Below are 27,540 nucleotides of genomic sequence, written 5' to 3'. Positions count from 1 at the left end.
TCTTGATACCATCTCAGAGCAGCCTCCACTTGCAGGGAGACTCGTGCACACGAGGGCCAGGGAGGCCTGGCCGGCAGAGACGGCCACGCACGGCCCTGAAAAGAGCCACTAGAAACTGATAGCAAGAGTCCCAGACGCGGTGCCAACAGCTTTCCCTGTTTCCCTGACTGGGCCTCACAGCAACCTGGCACGGGGGCCTCATCTACTGGATTTGATGCCGAGAGGCTGGCTGAGGGGGAGAAGAATAAAGACCAGCTCATGGCACTGTGGGCCCTGGGCCAGCAGGTCTATCCAAGTCCCCGATCCAGGCTTCTCGTTTCTGCGGCCCTGCCACTAGCACCCCTCACCTGTCCCCCATAATCCCTGTCACCCAAATCCACAGGCCACTCTGCTTGTCTCCCGTGTCCTCAGGCCTCCCGTCAACTCCAGTGGTTATGGATGCCACTGGGTGACTCCAGCTCGTGGCTTAAGACAAGGTGCGACCCCACCCCAGAAGCTTGTCTCTGGAGGGCTCTTCAGGGAGACCACAGCCCTGGGGGTGCTGCTCCAGCAGGTGGGCGTGAGCAGAGTGGGTGATGGGCCCTGGGTCACGAGCACCTCTCAGTTCCCCCCGAAGGTGGGGCTCTGCTCCCGCCTCAGCACTTGGGCACCCGGGGCACATGGGGGTCACACAGTCCGCATTATTCCAGCTGCCTCCGGGATCTTCCCCACCTGCACAATCCCCATCTCAGCCACCTCAGAGGAAGGTAAAGGCCCCCCAGAGACAGAAACAAACAGCCTTTCCTCAATTCCCAGGAGAAGCCATGGGCCAGGGGTTGGCAGGAACTGCAAGGGCTGATTCAGGAGAGCATATGAATCAGAGAATTTTAGAGCTGCCGGGTGAGAGGTTCTGTGAATCACCAGATCACACAACTGGAGAAACACGGGCATTTCACGTCGTGGGATCAAGGAATCATGAATTCTCAGAATCACTGAGTCGGGGACTTCAGGACTCACTAGGATGAAGGATTTCAGGCTAAGAGAATGGCTGAGCCCGTCACAGCTCGGGGAAGGTGCCTCCTTCCCGGTCTCTTCCCCAGACGTGTCCCCAGATCTCCAGTGGCCCCACCTGGCTTCCTGGCCCTTGCTGCCCCGGCCCCGTGACCTTCCCACTTGGAGCCACGGGGATCGCTCCCAACCCGCCGCTCAGAAAGGGCTCAGGTTCATTCCTGTCAATAGGATGAGTCCCCAGGCCTGAGCCTGGCTGCCGAGGCCCTTTGCGACACCTGACACACCCCATCCTATCTCCCCCTGCTCCCCCGGAGGGGCCAACAAACACACTTAGTGTGACATAAACAAAAACAGAAGACGCAGCCCTGAGCCATATCTACTGTTTATTTTGACCACAGCCACGCCGACCCAAGACGACTGGTCTTCTCATGGGGCGGTCAGGGCTCCCGGAGAGAGGGCACCATGAGGGCCATACGGAAGCCACTGGTTTCTCCAGGCTCGGCGCAGACACCGGGCAGCCTTCCTCCTGCTGCGATCCATGGCCAAGCAGCCCCAGCACATGCCCAGATTCGAGGAAGGGGATGCAGACTTCACTCCTCGATGGAAGAAATGCCAAAGGATGCCTGGCCATTGCTTCGGCACCACAGATGCAGGCTGCCCTGGGGACAGGACCTGACCTCCTGGCCGCTGGGGACTGAGCACTCTCGCCCTGGGACTCAGACGGGGGGATCTAGGCACCCAGGCAGCGCGTCACTACACACTGTCGTGCTGGGAAATCCTCCAGTAATTCCGGTCCGTTTCCACTTGCTCCATCAGAGCCCGCGGACATCACTGTAGATCTTAGGCCCCCGAGAACTGATGCGAGAACTCTTGTCAAGGTCCCAGTTCCCAGAAGGGGCTTGAGGAATCAGCCATCATTGCTGCTGAAGCATTGCATGTACGAACCACCTCAGAGAAGCACACGGGATCCCAGAGTTCCGGGCAGGATTCTCCATCCATCAGGGCTCTTGGCTGCAAAACAGAGATCAATTCTGACCGCCTGCAGCAAACAAGGGCTTTTGTTTTGGTTTTGGTTTTGCTTTTCGTTTTGTTGCTGTTACTTTTTTAAGGACGTTGCAGGCTCACAGAATAGATAGGAAGCTACAAGTCAGAGGCAGAAATCAAATGAGCCACAGTGAGATCAGCCAAAGGCAGTGGTGACCACCTAGGCAGACCCGCTGCTGTCAGACCACCTAGGCACACCTGCTGCTGTCAGACCACCTAGGCACACCCGCTGCTGTCAGACCACCTAGGCACACCCGCTGCTGTCACACCACCTAGGCACAGCCGCTGCTGTCACACCACCTAGGCATACCTGCTGCTGTCAGACCACCTAGGCACACCTGCTGCTGTCACACCACCTAGGCACACCTGCTGCTGTCACACCACCTAGGCACACCTGCTGCTGTCACACCACCTAGGCATACCTGCTGCTGTCAGACCACCTAGGCACACCTGCTGCTGTCACACCACCTAGGCACAGCCGCTGCTGTCACACCACCTAGGCACACCTGCTGCTGTCACACCACCTAGGCACACCTGCTACTGTCAGACCACCTAGGCAGACCCGCTGCTGTCACACCACCTAGGCAGACCTGCTGCTGTCACACCACCTAGGCACACCTGCTGCTGTCACACCACCTAGGCACACCTGCTGCTGTCACACCACCTAGGCACACCCGCTGCTGTCAGACCACCTAGGCACACCCGCTGCTGTCACACCACCTAGGCACACCTGCTGCTGTCACACCACCCAGGCACACCCGCTGCTGTCAGACCACCTAGGCACACCCGCTGCTGTCAGACCACCTAGGCACACCTGCTGCTGTCAGACCACCTAGGCACACCCGCTGCTGTCACACCACCTAGGCACACCCACTGCTGTCACACCACCTAGGCACACCTGCTGCTGTCACAGCCTGCGTCTCCGGCTCTGGGCCCCAGCACGGTTACCTCCACCACTGATGACACAGTCACGGTCTGGACCACAACGCGAGCCCTGCAGTCGGGGGCAGAAGAGGGGGAACTCTGTCTCCCTGCTCCCATAGCGGGAGGCAGGCAGGAAGTGGGGACCACTCTACATGAAAGGGGGACTCTTGATGGAAAGCCCAAACAGGACCTCTGTCTAGTACTGGAACCCAACTCAACTATGGAAATGGCTCCTCAGCTACTGGTTCTGGAAGAAAGAGCAGAATTTCTCCAGGACAAGCATGGGGAAGGTGTTCTGAGCAGGACAACCCGTGGAAACTGGTGAGCGTGAGCCCCTCCAGACAGTCCAAATGGAGGGTTCGATGGGATCTGAAGTGTGGCTCTGGAGTAACCTCAGCCCGACTCTCTGCACCCATCCCTCCCCTGTAGCACATCTCCTCTTAGCTCAGAGCAAGGCTGCCTGCAGGGGGGATGCTGCCTGAGTTGCATCCTGCAAGTCATGGAAAAGACAACCACGCACATGAGATCACTCTGGTGGGGGGGCGGGGAGGCAGTACAGCGAACAGGTGAGCGTTTTAGTAAAACGAGGAACCCAGCTGGTAGCCTGGGTGACCAGGAGCAAGCGCCGTCCTTGGTCCACAGCGGGGTCCACAGCTCTCCCCGGGGGTGCAGACCATGATGGCGGTTGGAAATCTACTTTCCTGCCTATTTTAATATGTGTCCCCCATGAAGGGGTCTTTGTGGTTCATCACATGTCCCCAACCACAGAAAGCATCCCTGCTGCCGGCAGATCAAAATGGGGTCCCTGTTTCAGGAGGAAGAAACACCCATCATCAGAGACAGGGAGTCAAGCCAGGGAGGATGCCGTGCAGACGGACCTTGTTGAGCTAACTCTCCTCCTGTAGCCTCTCCAGATGTTTTCGTTCCTTTTCCACAGTTTCCTTTCTTCATCCAACCTCGTATATGAGCTTAGGTTCTGCCACGTCTCTGGGCCTTCGTTTTTCCTGTAGGGCCCCCATGTACAGGTAAAACTCTGCATGCTTTTCTCCTGTTAATCTGTCTTAGGTCAGTTGAATCCTCAGGCCCAGCTGGAGACCTAAGAGGGGAGAGGTCAAGCCTTCCCCCTCCCTCCTGGGGGTGCAGCCAGATGCCAGGGGTGCATACGGAGCCTGTGGAAGTCCAGGAGGGGCCTTGGGAGCAGAATGGACCTCGGATCCTGACTGAGGGGAGACGGAACAGACACAAAGCTCCGGCCCCAGGTGTCGTGCAGGCCGAGTGGGGACAGATGACCAGTTCACCAGCCCCTCCCTGCCCACCTCACTCAGTCCGTCCCCTGCCCAAACCCTAGAGATTCCAGGTCTCCAGCCCGTGGCGGACAGTTGGGAGACAAGGGAAGGGAGAGTTGGGAGCAAGAGAATGGGGTTCCCAGAAGATGGCTCAGGATCTAGCCCCCAGAATGTGCCCCATCTCTAATAAAGGCCACGAACAAGCCTGTGCCCATCCCGTGGGATGGCAGCACCTACACGGCGTTGCTGTCAGCAAGCCAGACCTGCAGTAACGCCAAACCCCTAAAAGGCAACCAGGACTCCAGCCAAGTCCAAGCCCTGCATCGCCAATAAATTACACAGACTCTGGGCAATCAGCTCTCCTGGAGAGGCTTTCCTTTTCTCCTCTGGACAGTGAGGTCCGGTGGGTTTTCCTACTGACCTGTAACATCCCATGTTTAGGATGTCAGGCTAATACTGCTGTTAAAAATAACCTCTTCAAACGGCAAGGTTCTCCCCGTTAAGTCCTTATAGAGTATAAAAAGAAAACCAGCCAAGCGAGCACGGAAATCCTGTTTTTAGGACAAATTTCCTTTGGGTTATAAGTAAGCAGATCTTAGCGGAAAGGAGCCCCGAGGCCGGGTCTACGAGGCCCAACTGCTTTGCCCCTTCACCTGGCCACACACATGTCTGGTATAAAGGATGTGACAGGCCCGGGGGGGAGGCAATATTTCTGTTGACAGCTGTTGCCAAGGTAACATCAGGCCAGGCTGCAAACAGGTAGAAAGAGCTGGCTCTTTTTGTAAAGCACCAGGAAGCTGATTAAGTTTTCTTAGAATTACAGGTGGGGGCCGAGAAGCCTATTCTTCTTGAGCAACTCGCGGCTCAAAGCTGGACTGGAAACAAAGAGACATGGCGCTCGTACCTGTGCTGCCATGAATTTCCCAGGGTTACCCAGGGAAATCGCTTCTCTGTTTCCCCACCTGCGACGTGAAGGGTTAAATCCGTGGAAAAGCTCCGGGGCTTCAGGGCGCCCCTCAGTAGACACCCTGGGCAGGAGCCCACTCTCATCGGTTTTTTCCCCAGAATATAGAAATGGATTTATTTTTCACGCGTCTCCATCTCGGCGTGTCCAAGTCAATTACAGGTTAAGTAATAGTGGACCTTGTGTTTCAATCAAAATGCAATACTTATCCCATCTAGCTCTAGAGGGTCCAATGAAGTGGAAATAATGTATTCGTAATGATTATATCAAAATCATCCATCTTTGAAGAACACTGTCTTAGGAAACACAATTTTATTAAACTTCAATAAGAGCAGGTGCGGTATCAATTAAACTAAAAACTATTGATCAAAATTGCTTTTAGGAGAGAAAACGGGTAAAGGTCTCTGGGCCCACGGGGCTGCTGCTGCGAATGTGGCATCACCCCTGCAAGTGAGCCGGGTCCCTCAGTCCTGGAGGCTCAGCGGCCTCCTGCCCCGGGGACCTGCTGACCCACGGCCCCGGGCCTCTGCTCCACGACTGGTGTCCGTGTCCCCCCCGCTTCTCACTAGCTGGGCTTCCCCTCAGTGGGAAGAGCTGGCGCCCACTTTTCTCTAGCTTCCTTCTCAGAAGAGATAAGACGTTTCTGTTGCAGGGAAGGAGGTTGTTCTCTCCTGTCCCCTCTCCCGTCTCCTCCTGCAGGAGGTCACTCCAGTGACTGTGAGGCTGATGTTTCCACGCACGTCGGGGAGCTTCTTCTCTGCCTCCGCACAGTAAATTCCCCCCTCCGCGGCCTTTCTGCGAAGGTCCAGCACTGGCTCTGGGTGAGGTGCAGGCAGGATGTGAGGTCTCGGTGGCAGCTCCGGCACCTCACCGTCCAGCTGTGGGATTTCAGGCTGCAGATGTGCTCACTCACGTTGGAGGCTTCTCATCTGAACTGTAAGTGCTTTGTTCATCTGCTTTTCTTCACAGAACGTCTCCTATATTCCTTGTTCTCCTCCTTCAAGCCTTTGGAAGGAGGGGAGCGTGGTGGGCCCTCTATGTGGAGGACAAAATCATCACATCTCCTGACTCAAAGCCTCCTTCTGCAGCTGGATGCCCTCCTGCCCACCAGGGACACAGGGTCCTCCTCTCTCCTCCCTCCCTCCCTCCATCCCCGAAGGGCCCTCCTTGTTCACGCTGTGCCTCCCGCCGCTGGGCAGGGGCAGAGGACCGCAAGCCCTCATCCAAGGGGTTCACTCGTGACCCGCTTTTCACTCAGAAGAAATGCATCCAGACGGGCAGCGTGCCAACACCTCACGGACGGAGCCAATGTGTCCCTTCCAGTCCAAGCGCGCCTGACGGGGCTCCTGGGGGCTGGCCCATGGCCAGGCTCCTTCCTCCATGGGCCTGTGTCTTGAGCTCACAGCTCCACGGTTGCCCAGTCATCTCAGAACTGTGCCTCTGTGGGCGGCTCTGCCAGCCAGCGGGTCCTTCCTGGCACTGAATGGGCACCCTTAGTGCTTTAGACAGCATCTCGCCGTCCTGGTCCCTATCTGGTAGGCTCAGGCCCAGCATCCCCTCGTCCATCACCCAGACCTGCCATAAGCCACTGTCCACAGTGCCTTGACCTGTGGCTGGAGGTCCCAGTGGGCACTGGGGAGCAGGCCACGAGTCCCCGAGTGGACGGGGTGTTCACGGGTCAGACCAGGCCTGGAGGGCAAGGACAAGGGGGCCAAATGCCTGATGGAGAGCAGGGGCGGTGGCGGGAACGACGGCCAGGGCCGCCTCTGTCCTCCGTGTCCTGCACTTTGCTCCCTCCCAGCTCCTGCAGGGGCTGTGGAGGCCCAGCCCTTCACGGGCCACAAAACGTGGACAGTTTTATATCAGGCTTCTGCTGAGAATTTCATTTGAATGAATGTTTCCTCAGCTATAAAAATCAGTCACCACTGAACGGTACACTTACACATGGTTAAAATGGTAAATCACGGTTATATTTGACTACAATAAAAATGATTTTCTGATCAAGGGCTGGATCAGATCATCTCTGAGGCCCTTTTTGGCCCCAGACTCTGTCCACTGTCATCTGAGATGTGACCGATGTACTACAGTGAGAAGACGGACTCCACGCAGGGGTGGTCTGTGCTGCTCGGGGAGACGCGCTCACCAGGGAGAAGCACAGAGAAGGTCTGAGGTTTTCGCGTGAGGAACAGGAACCCCGAGGCGCTTGGGAACCGGGCACACCTGGGCAGGACCATGTGCCTCCACAGGCCTCAGAACCAGGAGCGCCCAGAGGAGGTGACCTGTGCATCCAGGGACCAGGAGGCCCACCTGGCATCTGGCTTACCCCTAGGAAAAGGTGGGGTCACGGGCCCTTGGCTTCAGGAGGAGGGCAAAACTTATGCTGCCTCCCCAGCCCCACCTGACACTTGAACCTTGGCCGTGATATGCAAGCTGAGGAAGTGGGGGTCTGTCACAAGAGGGGAAATCCTGCCCCACCCTGACACCCCCTGGATGGCTCTGCTGTCTCCAGAGGGGAGAAGAGGGGACCAGTGGGAAATAGGGGGTTTTCCCAGGCGCTTCCGTGCTGGGTCCTGCTTCTTCCTCAAAAATAAGCCACCAGATCAGCACAGCTGTGGCCAGGCCCCTAATGACCTCCAGGCCGGGGCTGGCAGAGCCTCCCTGCTAACAGTAGCTGTTAGCCGCTGTGTCAAGACAGGGTACTCTCAGTTCACCCCTGCAACAGCCCTGAGGTGCAACCATTTATCATCATTTTACAAAAGCAGTGGCATAGGCACAGAGAGGGTTATCTAGCAGCCCAAGGTCACACAGCTGGGGAGTGGCAGAGCCAGGACTCAAAACTCCAAAAGTCTGGTCAAATCTGCTGCCCCAGATGTTGCCTTTTCCTCCCTCAGAGCCAGGAAAGCAGTGAGCACTTGATAGTTTTACTTAGGCAAGTCACCTCTCAGCCTTATGTTCTCCTCACCTGAAAAGTCAGGTAAGAGGCCCAAGACATGGAGGGGGGAGCTGCCAATCCTCTTGAGTCTAGACCCCGAGCTGGTGCAGCGTCCCTTCTGCTGTACCCTGCTGGCCAGAGCAGTCACAGGCCAGTCCAGGCTCAAGAAGAGGAGAAACAGATCCCGTCTCTCAAGGTAGGTATACCTGTCTCCATTTCACAGATTCATCAGCTGAGGGTCAGAAAGGTCAAGCACCCAGGGTCACAGAACTTGTGACATGGAACCGAGATCCACACCCGGGACTGTAGCCTGGTCTGTCTGATCTAAATTCTGGACTCTTCTGCTGGCCTCAGTGTGTGCTGGGGCAGAGCTGATGGGTCAGGACTGATGGCCAACTTCACCACCTGACCCGGCGGTTCCCCCGCCCGAGCTGCAGCCTCACCTGAGTTACTTTAAGATCACGGATTCCCTGACCCTGCTCCCAGGGTTCGGCTTTAATTGGTCTGAAGTGGAGCCTGGACTGGGAACTTTTTAAGCGCCCAGGTGGTTTTCATGGAAGCCAAGGGCTGGGGACACTGTTTCAACCAAACAGGTTCCCTCCCTGCCTGTAGCCTGTGTGTGGGACCCTCCCCTGGACCCTCCTTCCCTGACCCTGAGCATCTCATGCCAGTCCTGCCCCTGTCCCTCCCTCCAACCCCCCCTCCAAGTCAGAGGGACTGTCACCAGGTCAGCAGGTTTCCCAGACAGAGGAGAGATGTTCGGTCCCTATGCAGTTAGGGGCTGGAATGAGCGGCCCCCAGCAGAGCAAGTCTAGGCCCAGCTCTGCTGGTGGGCCAGGGATTTAAATCCCAGCTCTGTCACTTACTAGTTGAGGCATCTTTGATGTACAGAGTGTGATCTCTACTTCACAGAGGGTTTTCAAGGCTCTGAAGAGGGAATAACTGTGAAAAGGCTTTGCAAAGAAGTGCAAGGCTTTTACACAGAAAACTACAAAACACCGTTTGAAGAAATTAAAGCCCTAAATAAATGGAAAGATATCCCTTGTTTGTGGATCAGAAGATTTAACGTCATTAAGGTTTAAAATTGTCAATATTGCTAACACTACGTAAATTGACCTATAGATTCAGTGCAACATTAGGCTTAAAAACACTCCCACAGCCAGGGAATCAGAAGGCTGCTGGACATCCAATGTAAGATGCACATTTTTTTTTGTTGTTGTTGGTGGGAATGTAAGTTGGTGCAGCCATTATGGAAAACAGTATGGAGGTTCCTCAAGAAAACTAAAAATAGAGTTGCCATATGGTCCAGCAATCCCACTCCTGGGCATGTATCCAGAGAAAACTATAATTCAGAAGGATACGGGGCTTCCCTGGTGGCGCAGTGGTTAAGGATCTGCCAATGCAGGGGACACGGGTTTGATCCCTGGTCCAGGAAGATCCCACATGCCGCAGAGCAACTAAGCCTTGCACCACAACTACTGAGCCTGCGCTCTAGAGCCCAAGAGCCACAACTACTGAAGCCCACGTGCCACAAGTACTGAAGCCCGCACACCTACAGCCTGTGCTCCGCAACGAGAAGCCACCGCAATGAGAAGCCCTCGCACCACAACAAAGAGTAGCCCCCCGCTCACCGCAACTAGAGAAAGCCCACGTGCAGCAATGAAGACCCAACGCAGCCAATAAATAAATAAGTAAAATCTATTAGGAAAAAAAAAAGATACATGCACCCAATGTTCATAGCAGCACTATCCACAATAGCCAAGACATGGAAGCCACCTAAATGTCCATTGACAGATGAATGGATGAAGAAGATGTGGCACATAGATACAATGGAATATTACTCAGCCACAAAAAAGAATGAAATAACACCATTTGCAGCAATATGGATGGATTTAGAGATTATCATACTAAGTGAAGTATGTCAGAAAAAGACAAATACCATACGATATCACTTATATGTGAAATTTAAAATCTGACACAAATGAATATATTTACGAAACAGAAACAGACTTACATAGAAAACAAACTTATGGTTACCAGAGAGGAAAGGGAGTGGGGGAGGGATAAATTAGGAGTTTGGGATTAGCAAATACAAACTGCTATATATAAAATAGATATACAACATGGTCCTACTGTATAGCACAGGGAACTATATTCAGTATCCTGTAATAAACCATAATGGGAAAGAATATGAAAAAAATATATATATATCAGTTATATACACATAACTGAATCACTTTGCTGTACACCAGAAACTAACACAACGTTGTAAATCAATTATTCTTCAATAAAAAATTAAATTTTAAAAAATGCACATTTTGTTGACATTTTAACATCCCTGAAATTAGAGTGTATCTTATAGAGGGTATCATAGTTTCGTTGTCACAGAGCCTCTCCAGCTGGTGTGCCCCCGATGGGGTCAAGGAGACGCCCTCCCAGGGTCACCCTCCTCCAATTCCAGGAACTCCGAGGGCTTGCTCCTGGGGTCTGTCCTCCTGGAGGCCACCCGAGGCAGCTGTTTGTGGGGCAAGGGGTGTGAGGATGGGCAGCCTGGGCCGATTGCACGCGTGTGCCCGTATGCATGTGTCCTCGTGGTGCAGGGTGGGTGGGATCAGAAGGGGCGGGCAAAGCTGGCTCCCCTGCACCATCACGTTTTGGTGTCTAACTCCAAGGAGGCCCAAAATTCTAAATTTGAACCTGGCCTTGCAGGCCCTCGTGAAGGCATATTTGTCAAGGTAAGAGGCCGGAACATACTTTATTTAATAGTTTATGAGCTTGATTTATAGCTTTAAAATATTTAGCCACAGAGGATGTGGGCCTCCGATTGCCCCAGGGCTTGACGGTGTTAGGATGAGGTCTGCGAAGTCCTCTCCTCTGAAAACGCCAGCCCTGGAATCGGTACAGGTTGTCCCCTTTCCTGGAACGCCCTCTGCCACTCGTCTGCCTGGCCAACTGCAATTTTCCCCTCAAGTCTCAGCTCAGATTCCTGACTCCCCCTGGGCAGACTTGGGCTCACAGGGGCCTGTGTGCCTCTGTCCCTCTCAGCACTTGCTGGGCAGCGCTGCCCAGGCTGTGTGGAGGCCAGGACGCTCTGAACCTGGCCAACATCCCTGGAATTTCTGTGCCCTGGCAGGGGTGCTGCCCAGGGAAGGCCCAGTGGGCACGTGCATCACCCTGCAATGCCTTTGCCCCCTTAGCCCCGTTGCTTAAGACACTCTCGCTCCTCAAGGTGTAATGAGCACGTGAGTCACCTGGGCTCTGGTTAAAATGCAGGTTCGGATTCTGTAGGTCAGGAGCGGGGCCTGAGGGTCTGCACTTCCAACCAGCTCCCACGTGACGCCGATGTTGCTGGTTAGCATGACACCACACTCTGAGTGGTGAGGCTTGAGAGCGCGCCCCCAGAAAGACAAGTTCAATAGATGTGTGGCTTGTAGCCAATGCTTTCATGCAAACTGGACGATGCAGCTCAGAAATAAGCCTGCAGCTGCCCACAGGGCCCGTGGGAGAATCCAGAGCAGCCCGCCCAGAGGAGAGCAGTTCCGGGCCTCGGGGAATCACACGAGGGCGCTGGAATCAGGGCACAGTCTCTGCAGCACCCAGGCCTGTGCCCGGCTCTTGGTTCCAGGCTCAGCAGAGCCAGCGTCCTCGGGCGGGACACCTCTTTTGGGGTCTCTGCCCCATGGGCACTGTCTGGCATCAGAGCGAGGGAGGGGACACTTTTATTAGTTATTTATTTTTAAAACTTCTGGCCGCACCGCGCAGCATGTGGGATCTTAGTTCCCTGACCAGGGATCGAACTCGCGCCCCCTGCATTGGAAGGTGGGGTCTTAACCACTGGACTGCCAGGGAAGTCCAGAGAGGGGACACTTTTAAAAGAAAGAAGGACTGGTGTAAACAGCACTTACCACGTGCCACATGCCGTTCCACGTGCTTTTCCTGTGCCAGTGTCTTTAACTCCCATGGCCACCCTCTGAGGTGGGCACTCGCCTTCTTACTACCATCTTACAGATGGGGAAACTGAAGTTCAGAGAGAGGGATTGCCCAAGGTCACAGGTGCCGTGAGGCCCCAGACAGTCTGGCTCCGAAGCCCAGGTACTTAACTAACTGGCCCCGAGGCCTCTCTAGTGTGAGGCTGGGCTAAGACAGGGAGAAGGGCTGGGATCCTCTCCACCCCTCACGCCACAGCCCCGAGGCTCGTCTGCAGACATGGTCACAAACCTCTTCCAGGCGTCCCTTCTGGCTCTGGGGCTCTGGCCGCAGACAGACCAGTACTGGAGAGTACCCCTGGCGCCCTCCCACCCCTCCTGGGAAGCCTAGGGCCTCCGGAGTGGAGGCTGGCAACATCTTCCCGGACCTGGTGGTGCCTCCTGCTGGGAAAGGCTCCTACTCTCAGATTTGAGGCTGTCCTGTTTTAAACCAGCCCTATTTTGTAACACCCCAAAATTCCCCAGTGTAAGTCCCTTCCTCGTTGTATTATCATGGCCTGTTTTCTCCTCTGTCTTCCACCCTAATCCATGCACTCTCAGAACTGGGGCCATTTTCCTTTTTCTCTGACTACCAGCTCTGCGCCTGGTGCACCGTAGGTGCTGAATGGACTTGCATCCTACAGTGGTGATGCACTTGCAGATCTTGCCACCAGAGGGCAGGCGCACACAGCAGCAGGAACACAGGCCTAGCCACTGGGAGAAGGTGGGGCTGTGTGGGTCCCTGAAAGCCCAGCGACTGGACCTCTGGACAGGAGAAGGCCAGGCGAGCCGGCTTGGGGCTTAGGACATCTCTGCAGTTCCCCTGCTAATTCCAGCCTCAGCTCCAGAGCCCCCCTTTTCTCTTCCTTCCCCTCCTCTTTCCCCTCCTTCTTTCCTCTCCTCCCTCCCCTTCCAGGTTCCTGGGTCAACCTTGACTCTGAGTGACTCTGGGCCAGGCACTTTTTTCCCTCTACGTCTTGGTTTCCTCATCTCAGCTTTTGCGCGTTTCTCCTACCTAGGGACTTGGGATCCTCGGGGTAAGGCTATACTTCCCTCAGCCTGGCCCTTCCCTGCTCTCAGGGCGGAGGTCCAGGCTGTGCTGAGGCAGAATCGTGTCCCCCTTGCTGTAAGTTGTGTCCTCATCAGGCCTCCTGCTCCATCCCTGGTGGACGGTATCTCCAGGTCTGAGTCTGTGGTGCTGCCTGGGGCTGGCTGAAGTGGCTGGACTGGCAGGACCACTCCTTTTCCAGCCCAGGAGCTGCCGCAGCCACATCTGTGCTAGGATGCTCGCCGGACATCAGCTGGGCCAGACGAGCAGGTGGGGATGGATGGATGGATGAGAGAAATTCATGACTTGCTTCAGAGCATTTGTAGCAAAGGGATTTTCATACCCACTGCCAGCAGAACCCTAAAGCCTTCTTAAGCCTCTTGGAGCCTGGCTCCAAATGAAGTCAGCTGCGAGCCTGTCCCCCTTTTGAAGCTCCCTGTCCTTTTGGGATTTCCCACTGGTGGTGGCCCTAGGGCACCAATGGCCCTGGTCTAGGCTGTCCTGGGGACAGGGCGGGGGGGTGGGGTGGGCGGTAAGGATTCTACTAACTGTGAGGGTTTTATTCCTTCGTCCCGGGCTGGCTACAGCGCGAGTCAGCCAGCTTCCAAGGAAGTCCCTGGCCAGAGGGTCAGCCAGGGGGACCCCGAGATGCTCCAGCCCAAACCCCAGGGAACCGAGGGCTCTGTGACAACCCACAGCGAGCCTTCCAAGCTCCGGCCCTTCCCTTACGCCACGCTGCCTCCAGAGAAAGGGTTTCTGGGCGGGCCCGGAAACGAGATGTGTCATGACAGTGGGTTCTCGGTCCCCAGCTGAGCTCATGCTTTCTTAAGTCTCTCCTGGCACTGGGGCCACTTGTCGGGATTTGCCCGTTGCTGACCCAGGTTTCCAGGCCACTCTGTCAACACCTCCAGGGCAGGGCAAAGCGCAGCTTCTCAGAGGCCCAAACAGAATCCATGACCAATATCGCAGAAACTTGATCGGCCATGGGAGGACACCTGCCTATCCACCCGTGGGCGGACACCTGCCTATCCACCCGTGGGCTTCCTGGTGTCAGCATGGCTCTGTCCCTCCCTGCAAGGCTGTCCTCAGGGCAGTGAGTGAAGATCCGTGTTAGGTAGTGGGTAAGGGGTAGGAGGCGGGCAGCACCCAACGGAGGCATGCAATTTACGTGCCTGGAAGGAGGGGCTCTGCGTGTGTCTGGGGCCTGTTTCTTCTTTATGGCTCTTGCACAGTCCCTGCTGCCCTGGGGATCACTCAGAGCCTCCCAACTTCTGCTGCAAGCCCCGCCCCCCAACCTTGGCACACCCAGTTCTCTCAGGATGGCTGATCTTGTTGCCACACAGCCTAGAAAATTCTGCCTCTGGCTTGGCTCCAGTTACTGAGCCAAGATGAGGCATGAATCACGGGGCTGTGTTAGAGGAGCTGCACGCCCTGGAGCTGCCGGAGGCTGGCGGGAACCGCAGACCTCAGACCTGCAGAGCCGTAGGCCTGGCTCCTCTTTGGGGCTGACCGCCTTTCCCTCCCTGCTGCCCGCCCTCCCCAGCCGGGGGCCATGACATCATCCAGCTTCTCTGGGTCCTTCTCTCACCAGCCTGCAGTAGTTCAAAGAGCCCCCACGTGATCTGGGCCCCAGACAGCGCATGGCTGTCCCCCACTTATTAGACGTTTGTCAGGATGAGCCAGGATATGCAAATCGTATTGCTTTTAGATTTTTCTTAGGTTACAAACACCCAATTAAAAGTCTTCTTTGTAAAGAATTCCTAGACTCCCAAGCAGACCCAGGGGACCCCAGTTTGAGGAACTCTCAGAGAGTGGAAGTTTGAAGGTCAGGAACCAGCTCAGTGTCTGGTTTGTCCAGTTGTCCAAGTACCGCCTTTCTCGGAGCCTCATTTCCTAGCTGAGGGCTCCTGTAGCTTGGACATCCTTCTCTCTGTGATTCCTCAAAGACATCCCAGTCCCTGTGGCCATTCAGACACCGGGCTTCAAGCTTGTGGCTGCACCCAGAAGTGGCAAGCTGGCTGCCAGCCGAGGCCCCTCCGGGCAGAGGCGGGAACGCACCCAGGGCTGGGGGGCGGCGGTCTCTACCCCACCTCCGCTGCAAGGTGATCTCTCACTCCCCAACGCCATCTGCATGTTGGTAGCTCGCCACTCAGAAGAGTTTGGCCCAGGCCTCCCATCAGTGACCGCATGGGGGTCCGGGCCGCACAGGATGCTGACCTTGCCGGGAGGCCTGGCCTGAGCCAGCGGGTGGGAGGTCCGTGTACTCAGGAGGGACGCCCACTGGTTCCTCTCGGGCCCTGCGGGGAAGTCCCAACAGATAATGATACCGAGCAGGGCCCTGTGGGGCTCCTGGGCATGATGTCTGTGTCCCCCATTTCTTTGATTACAGGAAACAGGCTTCATTCAGCCTCCATAACCTTCCCTGAGTTCCAAGGGGCAGATTCAAGCAGTTGTTAATTAGGGAAGGGAGGGGATGCGAGACAAGGGAGAAACAAAGTCAAGAGAACAATAGTTCCGCCTTGGGGCAAAGTGCTGGTGCCCCATCAATGGATACACGCAACAATATCTCTGAGCTGTTTTGCAGATGCTGAAACACCCTCCAGGTGGGAGAAGTTATGCTGCCTACAAGCACGTGGACCCCAGACCGGTTGGAACCAGAAGGTTGATGATGCCGACTCCCACTTACCTCCCCACCAACCAATCAGAAGAATGCCCATGAGCTGATCACGCCCTCTTTGAACTATTGCTATAAAACTTCACACTACCCTCTGGAAGGGTGGGGGGCACAGTCTTCGGAGGCGCTAGGCTGCAGTGTTCCCTCTTTGCCTGGCAAAGAGTAAAGTTACACTTTCTCTTTCCTCCTAAATTTCGTCTTCATATTTCTATTTGGCACCAGTGTACAGAAGCTGAGATTTTGGCAAAAATAGCCTGGCACGTTCCCCTGGCCAGCCCTCCTGGAAATATGGCCCCAGCTCCCTCCCCGATGCTGGGAGGCTGCTGCCTCAGTTTCTTAGGAGGAGATGAGGAAGAGAGGACGCAGGGGCTGTAGAAACTGCTCCACACACACTACCCGTGCAGACATTTGGGCTGTAAGGTGTTTAGAGCTCACCTGGCCCAAATGCTCCCCATGAAAGAGGGCTGGCCCAGGGCTCCCCGGTGGAGTCAGGGGCACCTGGGTCTCCAGGCTCCTGGCCAGACCTCTGAGCTTCAGAGTCCGCATCTGTGAACCTTCTCTGAGAATTAGGCCGTGACATCAATGCACACAGATCACAGCAGAGGTGTGAAAGCCACTTAAAAGAGGCAGGGCTGGAAGGCCCCTTCCCTCTTCCCTGCCGCTCCCCCAGTACACGCTGGAGTGACTCCTCCACGTGGGACACGGTCTGGAGGGCCCACCTCGGAGGGCCCTGTCCTCAGCTCCCCACTGTCTCCTGCCGCCCCCTTGCAGGCTAAGGGGTCAGGCTCTTGGCTCAACTAGACCAGCCAGCTGCTCCCTGCTGGGATTCGAATTCTGAAGAGAGACACACAGCACCTGGGCATGGTGAGCCAGTCCTCTCGAGAGGCTAAGGGGCAGCTAGCTGCTTGGCCCAACTGTGTGGGCTCTAAATCAGATCTTTTAATTCCTGCTCTGAAGCCTCTAGAACTGCCATGGCTGTTGGCTATGCCCAGACCTGGTTTTCTACGCTCCTTTGAATTCAGTCTCTGTTATGGTTTGAATTGTGTTTCCTTAAAATTCATATGTTGACATCCTAACCCCCAGGACCTCGGAAAACAACCTTAGTTAGAAATGGGGTCCTGGCAGATGTAATTAGTTAAGCTGAGGTCATATTGGAGCAGGGTGAGCTCCTAATCCAATATGGTTGGTGTTCTTATAAAAAGGGTAAATTTGGATACAGGCCTGCATATAGTGAGAACACCACGTGAGCACGAAGGTGGCATCTACCAGCCAAGGAGAAAGGCCTGGAACATGCCCTTCCTCACACCTCTCACAGGGAACCAACCCTGCTGACACCTTGATCTCGGACTTCTGGCCTCCAGAACTTAAAATGCAAGAAGAAGGAATTCTCCTCAAGACTTCAACAAGGGACTTCCCTGGTGGTGCAGTGGTTAAGAATCTGCCTGCCAATGCAGGGGACATGGGTTCGAGCCCTGGTCCGGGAAGATCCCACATGCCACAGAGCAACTAAGCCTGTGCGCCACAACTACTGAGCCTATGCTCTAGAGCCCAAGAGCCACAACTACTGAGCCCATGTGCCACAACTACTGAAGCCCGCATGCCTAGAGCCCATGCTCCACAACAAGAGAAGCCACTGCAATGAGAAGCCCACGCACCACAACGAAGAGCAGCCCCCCTTCGCCGCAACTAGAGAAAAGCCTGTGTGCAGCAACGAAGACCCAACACAGCCAAAAAAAAAAAAAAATTGGTCCGTATGACATTCATTATTGATAAATTGACATTTTATCCATCAGTCACGTGAGCTTGGTCAATGTGAGCCCTTCCTCCAGAGACGGATCCACCTTGCCGAGTTGGCAAATCCGGTTCCGAGCCTGCAAGGCTGACATCCAGAGGCCTGGTGGGTACATAAATCCTTTAGGGTTCGGAGGCCCAGGCCCTGCAGCAACCCTTCTGGGACGGAGGGGCCTGCTGGGCACTGCCCCGCCCTGACCCACCTGCGATGGCGTCGGCTGAAGGCTCCTTCACCACAGGCTGCCCCTCCCCACGTGGCACCCGCAGAGATGAGGATTAATGGCACTCTGACTCAGTCAGCCCTCCTCTGAGAGCCTCCCCCGAGTCCCCTTGTCTCTGGGCTCCTCCAGGAATGTGTTTTTTATCCACTTGCTACTGGGCGGCTTCCTCCAGAGTGATACTCTCGCCAGCCCTTGGAGGGTCTGTCTCGTTTTCTCTCCATTCTGTGACTCTGGGCCCACTAGCCTCTCCACCCTAACCCAGGGCCCTTGCCTAGCCTCCCCCCCAGGCCACGGTGCTGCGGCCCATCCTGACCGGGGTCCACGGACAGAGAGCTTCTGGTCCAGAGCGGGGCCCACCCTCAGCCCGGACCACAGTGGGAGGCGCCACTTGCCCTGCCCTGGTGCCTGGACACTGCTTGCCATGCCCACCGGCCTCACCAGCCCATCTCTCCGGTCTTCTCTGATGCCCTGCCTTCCGCTCCGGGGCCCTTGGAGCTCTGCTGCCTACCATCTACTTCCGGGCCTCCTGACCCTCTGAGGCCAGCCCTGCCCGGTCACCCTGCTGTAGTCAAAGCCCCAGCTTATGTGTGCCCTGCCCTGGCCAGCCTGCACAGCCACTTCGCAAGCGGGCCTGGCAGTCCCCTGGAGCCTCCGCCCTCCACCCTGACTTCTTACTGAAGCCCTGTCTCTGCTTGAGTCAGAACCTTGGCTCCAAGCCCCAATGCCAGTCCTGCCTCTGACCCCGGGGCTGGCATCTGTCCCAGGCAAGCTGATGGGTGAAGAGTTAGAGCCTGGTTCCCGGTGCAATGGCAGATTGGCCCGTGTGCTTATCACCTGTGGTTCCCCCAGCCCCACAGAGTGATGGGGGCTCAGAGACAAAGGGGCAACAGCAGTGAGAGTTCACGGACTGTCCGGAAGCCCATGGAGCTAAGGTAACGGAGGTAGCAGCACTGAAGTTACACATAAGGGCCTGCAGAGCAGGTCAGCGGCGGTAAGGGTCAAGTTTGCCTTGCAGAATCGCAGACCCTTGAAGCTCTTGAAGTCGACGAACCACAGGAGGCCTGGCGTTGGTGAGAGGGGAGTGATGGAAAGTCTTTATTCAGAGATCTGGACCCGCAGTGGGTATCACTCCCCATGCATCCAGGAGACCATCGTCTCCCATCCCTGGGGGCCGCAGAGTGTCTGGAGGATCTGAGCCTGAGACGCCCAGCACTGAGACAGGCTGGGAGGGAAAGAGGATGAAGACAGAGTGGAAGCAAGTCGACGGACGCCCGCAGAGCTCCGGGCGGCCCTTGGGCCTCCCTCGCCTCTGCTCGCCGCGCTGGACACTGTCTGGCTCCACCCAGACACCCGGGTCCCTGGGACTCCTTCCGGGCACCCCTCTTGGGCGTCAGCTGCCGGCGCTCCCTGTGGCTTCGCCCGCAGCTCTCCTGGGAGCACCGACCTCAGGCTCCTGAAGCCACTTGGTCAGCACTTGCTCAGTCCCCTGGGGTGGCCCTCGGCCAGTGACTGATTGGTGGCTGTTCCAACAGAGTTTTCTATCTAGAAGCTTCCCTTTGAGCCCTCCAAGCTGGACGTAGCATGGCCCTGTCACTGTGGCTTGGATCTCTAGGGGCTGGAGTGGCCGCCTGCTCCCTACTGGCTCAGGAGCTGTGGCCGCCGAGGCCATCGTCCCTGACCCCGCGTCCTTATCTCTTTACACACGTCACCTTCTCTTCTCAGAGGTTCGCTCTCTCTTTAAAACTTGGGTTGCTTCTGACGGCAGCTAGGAGCCCAGCAACACGATGATGTGCGCCAGCCCTGCTCCAGTGCTGCAGCCCCTCCCCACCCCTTTAGGTGCTGGAGCTCTTCTTTCTATGGCTTCTCTTCTCCACAGGACCATCTCTTTGCTCTCCCCCCGTGCGTGCAGCTTGGTGCCGCCTCCTGTAAAGCCCCAGTGGACGCCCTGCTCCATGCCCTTCACCCCAGCCCGGCTTCCCCGCGAGAGGCTCACAGAGCCCGGGGGCCACCGTGCTTGCGCACGCAGCTGTTCTAGGAGGAGCTGCTGAGCGGATGGGTCCACAGAAGACACATTTGAAGACACATTTGGGGCCTCAGTTTCCCTGCTCCTCTGGGAGCCTTTGACCCCAGTGCCCCCCAGGCTCCGGGCATTGCCCAGACTGGCCCGAGGTACACTCACCTTACCCAGAGGGCACGCCTCCTCACTGCCACCCTCCACCCCAGAGGCCCACTGCCTGGGCCTCTCCTTGTCCATCTGCCCCCGAGACTCTGTCGACCCCTCTCCCTCCTCATTTACAAAGGCTGGCGCAGCCCCCGTCGGGGTTTTTGGTGGAAGGACTGACCTGCTGAGCGGCAAGCCTGAGGGAGAGGTAGGACCGTATCGGGAGGCGGGAGGACCCACATCCGTTCCCGGCCGGGCACCCGACTGCTGCCCCCTGCAGCACCCCACGCTCACCTGGTGTGGACAAAACCTCTTCCCTTGGTTCAGCCTAGCATCTGGTATAAGGGCAGATGCAAATAATCATGTTTGCAAAGGACGTTCCTAATCATGTAGCAAAACTTCTAGAAAACGAGTGGGTGCAACTGAAAAGCTCTGGGGTCAGGACCAGATCCTCCCCACACCAATGGATGGTCTCGGTCAGATCAATAACTTCTCTGCCGCCATCACATCCTCAACTGGGAAATGAGAATGCCTGTCTGCAGGGTTGTTTGAAGATCAAACATAATCTCTATGTGCTAAGCGCTTGGGATCACCACTGTGCTGAGAGGGCCCTTGAAGGCGGCGGTGAGTATTATTACTGCTGCATTCCTCTTGCCATAAAGAGTTGCTACCAGCCTGCAGGTGGCATCTCACTAGAATTTGTTCCCAGATTAGCCTCAGTGCTGGTGTGACAGGAGCATATCAATTTCAGACACTTACAAATGTCCTTGTCATCACCGCACGTTCAAGAGTTGAACATCAATTCTTTACTTGTGGGGTGACCTTGGGCAACTCTGGGAGCCCCTCTGGGCCTCAGTTTCCTACCCTGGAACCTCAGACTCACAATAGAGATGAGGACTCAGAGAGATCCTGGACCCGGGATGCCGTTCCCACCCAGGACCAGCCTGGACATCTACGCCAGGCTTTGTCTGTACCGGTGCTGGTGGCGGCGTGGGTTGCTTCCCCAAGGATGCTGACACGGTTAACTCCACACAGAGGAAAGGTGCTCAAGTGGAGAAGTTTCAGGCACCCAGACAAGGCAGCCGGGAGATGTGGGCACTGTGGCCCGTCCAGTTTCTCTCACTGACACGCATTGCTGGCTGGTTCCATGAGAAACGTCAGCTCTGCGTCCCGGGATCCTCCCCCAGGCCAGGACCAAGGGGCCGGAAACACCGAGACGCCACAGGGTACGGCAGGCAGTACTGCTCCACCGCTTCCTGGCTGGGAGACACTGGGCAAGTCACCTAACCTCTCTGGGGAGGGAAACAAGCGATCCCTGCAGAGAGGATTACAACAGTGTCCCTGGGGAGGCAGCACGGCGCTCTGCGCCATGACACTCAGAAGTAGCAGCTGGTGTTCCCTCAGCCAACGGGTGGCAGAACTAAGAACCGAAAGCCTCCCAAGCAGACCTCAGACTCACCCTGCATGGTGTCGCCTAAATTATCTCCTTCCTCCAGCAGATCCTCCTGAGAACCCTTGGGATCTGTGGGTGAAAACAAGGAGATGCTCACACAGCCCCAGACCAGGGCCACGGCCTCCGGGAGCAAACAGGGGAGGGGGGGCCAGGACCAGGCTGCCCAATGCCTGGGCAGGGCAGGGGTGTCAGGGGTCCCAGCCTGGCGTCCGGGGCTGGCTTGGGCAGGTGCTCACGTCTGCAACGGGTGTCCTGGCTTCACCCACCCCTGGAGGCGAGGAGGCGGATTCAGGGCGGGGCCATGGATGCCAGGTGAGACCGAGCCGATGGGCAGCTCTGGGGCTGCCACCTGCCCACTCGCACGCACGTGCACACGCACATGCACACTCGGTCTGCCTGGCACGCGGACGGGGCTGTTCTCCCAGCCCCCGAGGCTCCCCCTTGCTCCTTCCCGGGTACGAGGAAGTCTCGTGTCAGGGGCCCCTGTGCTCCAGCGCACGAGCTCCTTGCGGGCAGAGGCGTGTGTCACCCAGTGATACCCAGCAGAGGTCTGCTGCGTGGAGGGAGGGTGGGCGACCGGGTAAACGGGCGGGGCTGGGTGAAGCCGGGTGGGCACCCACCTAACACGAGTACTTTCACTCAGAGCCGCTCACAGCAGCTGCTGGAAACAACTCTCTCCGTGCAAAGAGTCCACTAACTACCTTCTAAATAACCACCAAATAACCAGCAGAGCTGATGAAGAGCACCGCCCCTTCTCACAAGCAAACACTGAAGGGCGTTTCTAACATGAGTATTTGCAAATATAACATTTGAATGTGGTGTGGGTAGATTTTCTTTTCTACCTTACTGAAAAATTTATGGTTTTATGTAGCAAACTATGTTTATGTTCCAGAATTCATGTAACTGAACTTCACAACAGGTACAAAAATCCCTCCCTGCACACGTGGGCGTGTGGTGAAGGGCACACGCCTATTCCGCCCCCCCACCCCCCACCCCGGGTCACACGCTTACAGCAGAAGAGCCGATCAAGGAGCCAGAAGAACCGAATTCCATTACGGTGTGATTTTAGCAGATCATGAACCTCTAGGAGCCTCAGTTTCCTCTTTGTTTAAATATATCTGCCTCTCTGGGTTTTTAAGGGAATTAAATGAATTTCTGCTGGTTGATACTTTTCCAACTGGGATATAAATTCCCCTGAGGAAATTTAGAAATGTCCTGAAGGCTCATGAAGCCATAGGATATACATGTTCCTCCTCACCAGTGTCAGAGCTTTGAAGAAATAATATTTCCTATGAAAACAAACATGAATTTAAAATAGAGAATAATGTATGAAATGCAAGAATTTTTAAGATGAAACTTGAGACTCTAAAGAAATTTCAAACCGGGAACTCATGGCTTCAGGCTCTGCCCCTGATCTGTTTCTTTTCGATTGTGGGTTGAGTTGTCCCCCTTTCCCCCAGAGATATGTTCTTGTCCAAAACCCCTCGTACCTGCGAATGTGACCTTATTTGGAAGAGGGTCTTTGCAGGTGAGGCCATGGGGGTGGGCCCTAATCCAGTATGACTGATGTCCTTCTAGGAAGAGGAGATGCCACGTGAAGATGGAGACACAGAGGGAGAGGTGACGGAGGCAGAGACTGAGGTGACACAGGGCAAACCAAGGAGCACCAAGCGTCGGCCACACCAGAAGCTGGAAAAGTCTCAGAGGAAGCACAGCCCTGGTACTCTTTTTTTTTTTTTTTTTTTTTTTTTGCGGTACACGGGCCTCTCACTGCTGTGGCCTCTCCCGTTGCGGAGCACAGGCTCCGGACGCGCAGGTTCAGCGGCCATGGCTCACGGGCCCAGCCGCTCCGCGGCATGTGGGATCTTCCCAGACCGGGGCACGAACCCGTGTCCCCTGCATCGGCAGGCGGACTCTCAACCACTGCGCCACCAGGGAAGCCCAGCCCTGGTACTCTTGATCTCGGACTTGCGGCCCCCAGAGCTGGGAGGGAATAAACTTCTGTTGTTTCAAGCCCTCTGTTACAGCAGCTCTAGGAAACTGACACACTCCCTGACTGAGAAAAGTGTGGGAAGCCCTAAGGCTGGCAGACCTGTGACCACACCAGGCCCTGCCCCATCAGCTGTGCAGCCATGCGCAAGTCACTTCGCCACTCGGAGCCTCAGTTTCCATCTCATGTGGGTCCAGCCCATTCCTGGCAGATGTCGCCTGTGTCGTGATTAATGCCCACTGCTACTGTCCTGCTATTACGTGTGGGTAACCGTACCAGCGCTATCCACATCCTGGCCACTGTCTGAGGGGAGCTGGGCCTCCGGGTGGCAGGCCCGATTAGCCCAGGAGGAGGGACGCAGCTCAGGCCATGCCCTGGGGTGCCAGCCGGCGAGGCCACAGGGATCACGCAGCCTGAGAGCTCAGAGAAGGTGCTGACCAGACTCGCAGCTCCTTCCGCCCGCCTCGGACCCAAGGACTGAAGCCAGTGAGGGGCGAGAGACCAGAACCCAGAGAAGTCTCTTACGCCCCCCGGCCCTGGGAGGCGGCAGTGAGATTCTACCCCAGCCCGAGGTGCCTTCCTGCTCTCAAACCAACTGACCTCGCACGGGTGCACGGGCAGGTTTCCTGGAGAAAGTGGGCTCAGACCAAGCCAGGAGGGGGCTGCACTGCAGGACCTGCCCGCCCGTCTGCACTCTGCCATCACGGGAGCCCTCGGGGCAGCACAGGGCCCAGCGCAGAGCAGGTGATGGTAAGTATTTGTCGAGGTGAATCAAAGCAGGAGGAAGGAAGGGAAGGCGATTTCCTTCCTGGCTAACCAAGGCCTCCCCTTTGCTCTGTGGAGAGTTCTGGGAACGGTCCAGCACATTTGGGGGTCAGGACAGGGGTATCTGAGCTGCCTGCTAGAGCTCTGCCCTCATCTCCTCCCGGGACCAGGCGGCTGGCCGGAGAGGGCTGTATGGCCGGGCAGCATCCACAGGGAGGCCAGCCGAGTGTGGCTCTCCAGCTGCCCCGAGAATGCATCCGGAGCCCCAGCCCCGCAGGCTGCCCGGCCCCGGGAACGTCTGGGCACCGTGGCAAAGGCACCATGCAGAAGGTGGGGCTGCGGCCTCACCCAGCTCGGTGCTCCTGCTAGGAGGCCCGGCCGGCTCAGCCCACTCAGCTCCCCCAGAGGTCAACCTGCTCGGTGACCTGAGGCCCGAGAGCCCTGCAGCCCAGCCGGTGCCCGCCCTCCACCCCACGGTCTCTCCTCTATCCTGTGGACTCAGAAGGCTCTGCACAGGAAGGGAGTGCAGTCCCCTTTTCCAGAAAGCTCTGGAAAAGAGCCCCAGCTCGAGGCTCCTCTCTCCTGGAGCCAGCGCAGACCCACGCGCTCGTCCCGCCAGGCCTCACCTCACGCAGCCCATGGGCGCCTTGGGGGCAGCTCCGTCTTCTCTAGCTCCCTTCCCGCGATGGAGTGGGCGCCCCGCTGCTCTGACTGGGTGGGGCAGAGCTCTGGTCTCCTGGTTGGCATCTTGGCACTCAAGTCCTCCTGAGAGAAACTCAGGGAGTGCTTTCCTCTCAACTTCTTCATTCACTGACCATCTCTTAGAAGACCTGAGGGCGACCTTCTCGTCCATTTTATGCTGGTCTCACCGCCCCCACGTCAGGAGTCACATCTGACCCACGTGTCCATCTGAGCACGTACCAGGTGTCCGGTACTGTGGCAGACGATCTTGCACCTGCCTGCCATGCACCATCTCCCAGCTGGTGGGCATGCCAGCAAGTAAGTGATGCCCAACAGGGGCTTGAGGGTAGCGATGAGGGCACCCAGGGGCCACTGAGGGGAGACGTCCCCCAGACAGGGCAGGGAGTGCGTTCCTGGAGAAGGTGCCGGCCGCCACTCAAGTTCCCAAGCTGCCATTTTTAGCACCTGTTAAGTGCCCAGAGTCTACGTCCATATCTCCAACTCTCAGGAACGTCCGTGCTGCAAATCATTACCCTCTTTACGAAGAGGAAATCGGAGGCCCCAAGAGATCAAGTGGTGTGCCTGTGACGGCGGGCTGTTCAGCCCGGGCCTCTCTGCACGCCAAGCTCATCCTCAGCTCCTACGCCGCACGGCACCCCAACAAGGCAGCATCCTGCTGCAGCCCCACTTGGCAGCCTCAGAGCTGGTGAGACCTGGGGGGCGGGGATGGAGAAACATAAGGACCTGTAGGAATGAGACCAGTGGGACCTTCCCCTTCCAAGCGCTAAAAGCAACTTCCCTGTCAGGAGGCCCGGGGCACCCCGGTGACCCGTCTTAGCAGGGTTGGGATGTCAGGACAGGCAGGCTGGGAGCATGCAGTCTTCCCACCCACGGTCCTGGGCCCTCAAGCTTTCGGATCCACGGCAATTCTCCCGTCCAGGGGCAGCTTTCAGTGCCATAAACGCTTGGGGCCACAAGGTGGCGCCTGCACCCCTCCCTCGGGGCCAAGAGCTCAGACAGCTTGAATTCAGCAAGGTAGCTGGGGCACTTGCTGCGGGGGACCAGAGACAGCTTCTGCCAGAGGGGCATCCTGGAGCCTTTCAGAATGCGGGGCCTCGGTGATGCCAGGGATGGGGAAAGGACCCCCAAGACGGAGGGAGGACCTGGAGGTCTGAAAGTGTGTTTGAGACAGTTCCCACCGTGGCTGCACCTGAACCCAGATTTACGAGCAACGTCCTAGTTTTACATCGCAGTTCCCCAGTTGTCATGAATACTCTGTCCTTGTCACCTTGCACATTCCAAAGTTTTTGTTCAGAGAAGACTCATAGGGTCTGTGGGCAAATTTGGTGGGACAGGAACCTGGAGAGATGGGCCTTGAATGCCAGGGTAAGGGGTTTGTTTAGGACTCAGAAGGTGACAGGGAGCCTCTGGAAGGCTCTCGACCACTCTGGCTGCATGTGAGGGGAGTAGGCAGGGTCACTAGGGAATAAGCCACATCCTGCATTGGGGACCTGGGCAAGGAAGTGGAGCAGAGATGGACCCTTCCCAGAGATGGTACCCCTTGTCCTGACACTTCTGCCCCGTGTCTGCACCCTCAGCTCCACATCCTTCTCTACATGGTCACATGAGGGCACGTCCTCCCACCTCAATGCCCTCTGCCACCCTTGGTCCCAGGCTCAGTCTTCCTATCAAAGCATGACCTTCCTATGTCCCATTCTTTCCAAGCTCTGCTAAGAAGGAGCTGATAAGCTCACGACCACTCTGTGCCTCTGGACTAGCGGGTATGTATACGCACATAATCCTTCTGTTTCAATGTCTTAGCCCAAAGGGGGACCCGTAGTGAAATTTCAGGCAGAATGGCAGGCCCGTATTTGGAGATGACCAAATATGGAAGGTAGGAGCCTTCTGAAGTGCCTCAAATCATATGAGAGAAATAGGTCTCCGTCATAACCAGTAAAATCAGCTCCCTTGGACCCTAGGACTCTTCTCTGGTTCCCAAGGCCGTCTCCTGCTTAATTCACAGTGACAATACGTCGACCAGCTGGTCCACCGTTAGCGTCTGGCTCTGCCCCAGGCCCCCCTTACTGTAGCTAGAAGGTGGTTACAGTTTGAACTCGGAGCAAGGGACAATTTGCGGCCCAGCAAGATGAAGTAAGAGGAAGTCCTGGGACTTCCCTGGTGGTCCAGTGGTTAAGACTCCACTTTCCCAATGCAGGGGGCCCCGGGTTCAATCCCTGGTCAGGGAACTAGTCCCACATGCATGCCGCAACTAAAGGATTCCACACGCCACAACGAAGACCCTGCGTGCCGCAACTAAGACCCGGCGCAGCCAAATAAATAAGTTAAAGAAAATAAGAGGAAGTCTTATTTTAATTATTTGCCATAATAGTTTCAGAAAGAGGGGTAGATTAGCTCAGCCCAGTATGATTGGCATTTGGCAAATTCTAGAGAAGCAAGTGTTCTGATTGCTTAGGATTTAACAGGGATGCTATTACTGTTTAGCCATTAACATTTCAAACGTGATCCAGATGCAGTTTTAAAAGTGGATAAATCCACCAGAAACTAACACAACATTGTAAATCGACTATACTTCAATTAAAAAATGGATAAATCCAAGTTTAATAAATGGATAAATCCAAGGAAAGTTTTTT

General features: G+C 56.2%; 1 long non-coding RNA gene across 1 annotated transcript in view; it reads right to left on the bottom strand.

Moving 5' to 3' along the window:
• Window positions 1-1,364: 1,364 nt before the first annotated feature.
• LOC115846045 (uncharacterized) overlaps window positions 1,365-27,540 on the bottom strand; it is a 56,037-nt gene continuing 29,861 nt past the window's right edge. The window contains exon 3 of the long non-coding RNA XR_009566301.1: window positions 1,365-2,001. This is a non-coding gene — a long non-coding RNA (uncharacterized lncRNA). The remainder of the gene's footprint in view (window positions 2,002-27,540) is intronic.

The sequence above is a fragment of the Globicephala melas genome, chromosome 12, assembly GCF_963455315.2.
Source record: "Globicephala melas chromosome 12, mGloMel1.2, whole genome shotgun sequence".
Classification (NCBI taxonomy): Eukaryota; Metazoa; Chordata; class Mammalia; order Artiodactyla; family Delphinidae; genus Globicephala; species Globicephala melas.
The sequence above is the reverse complement of the archived record's forward strand: the minus strand, read 5'-3'. Positions and strand labels throughout refer to the sequence as shown.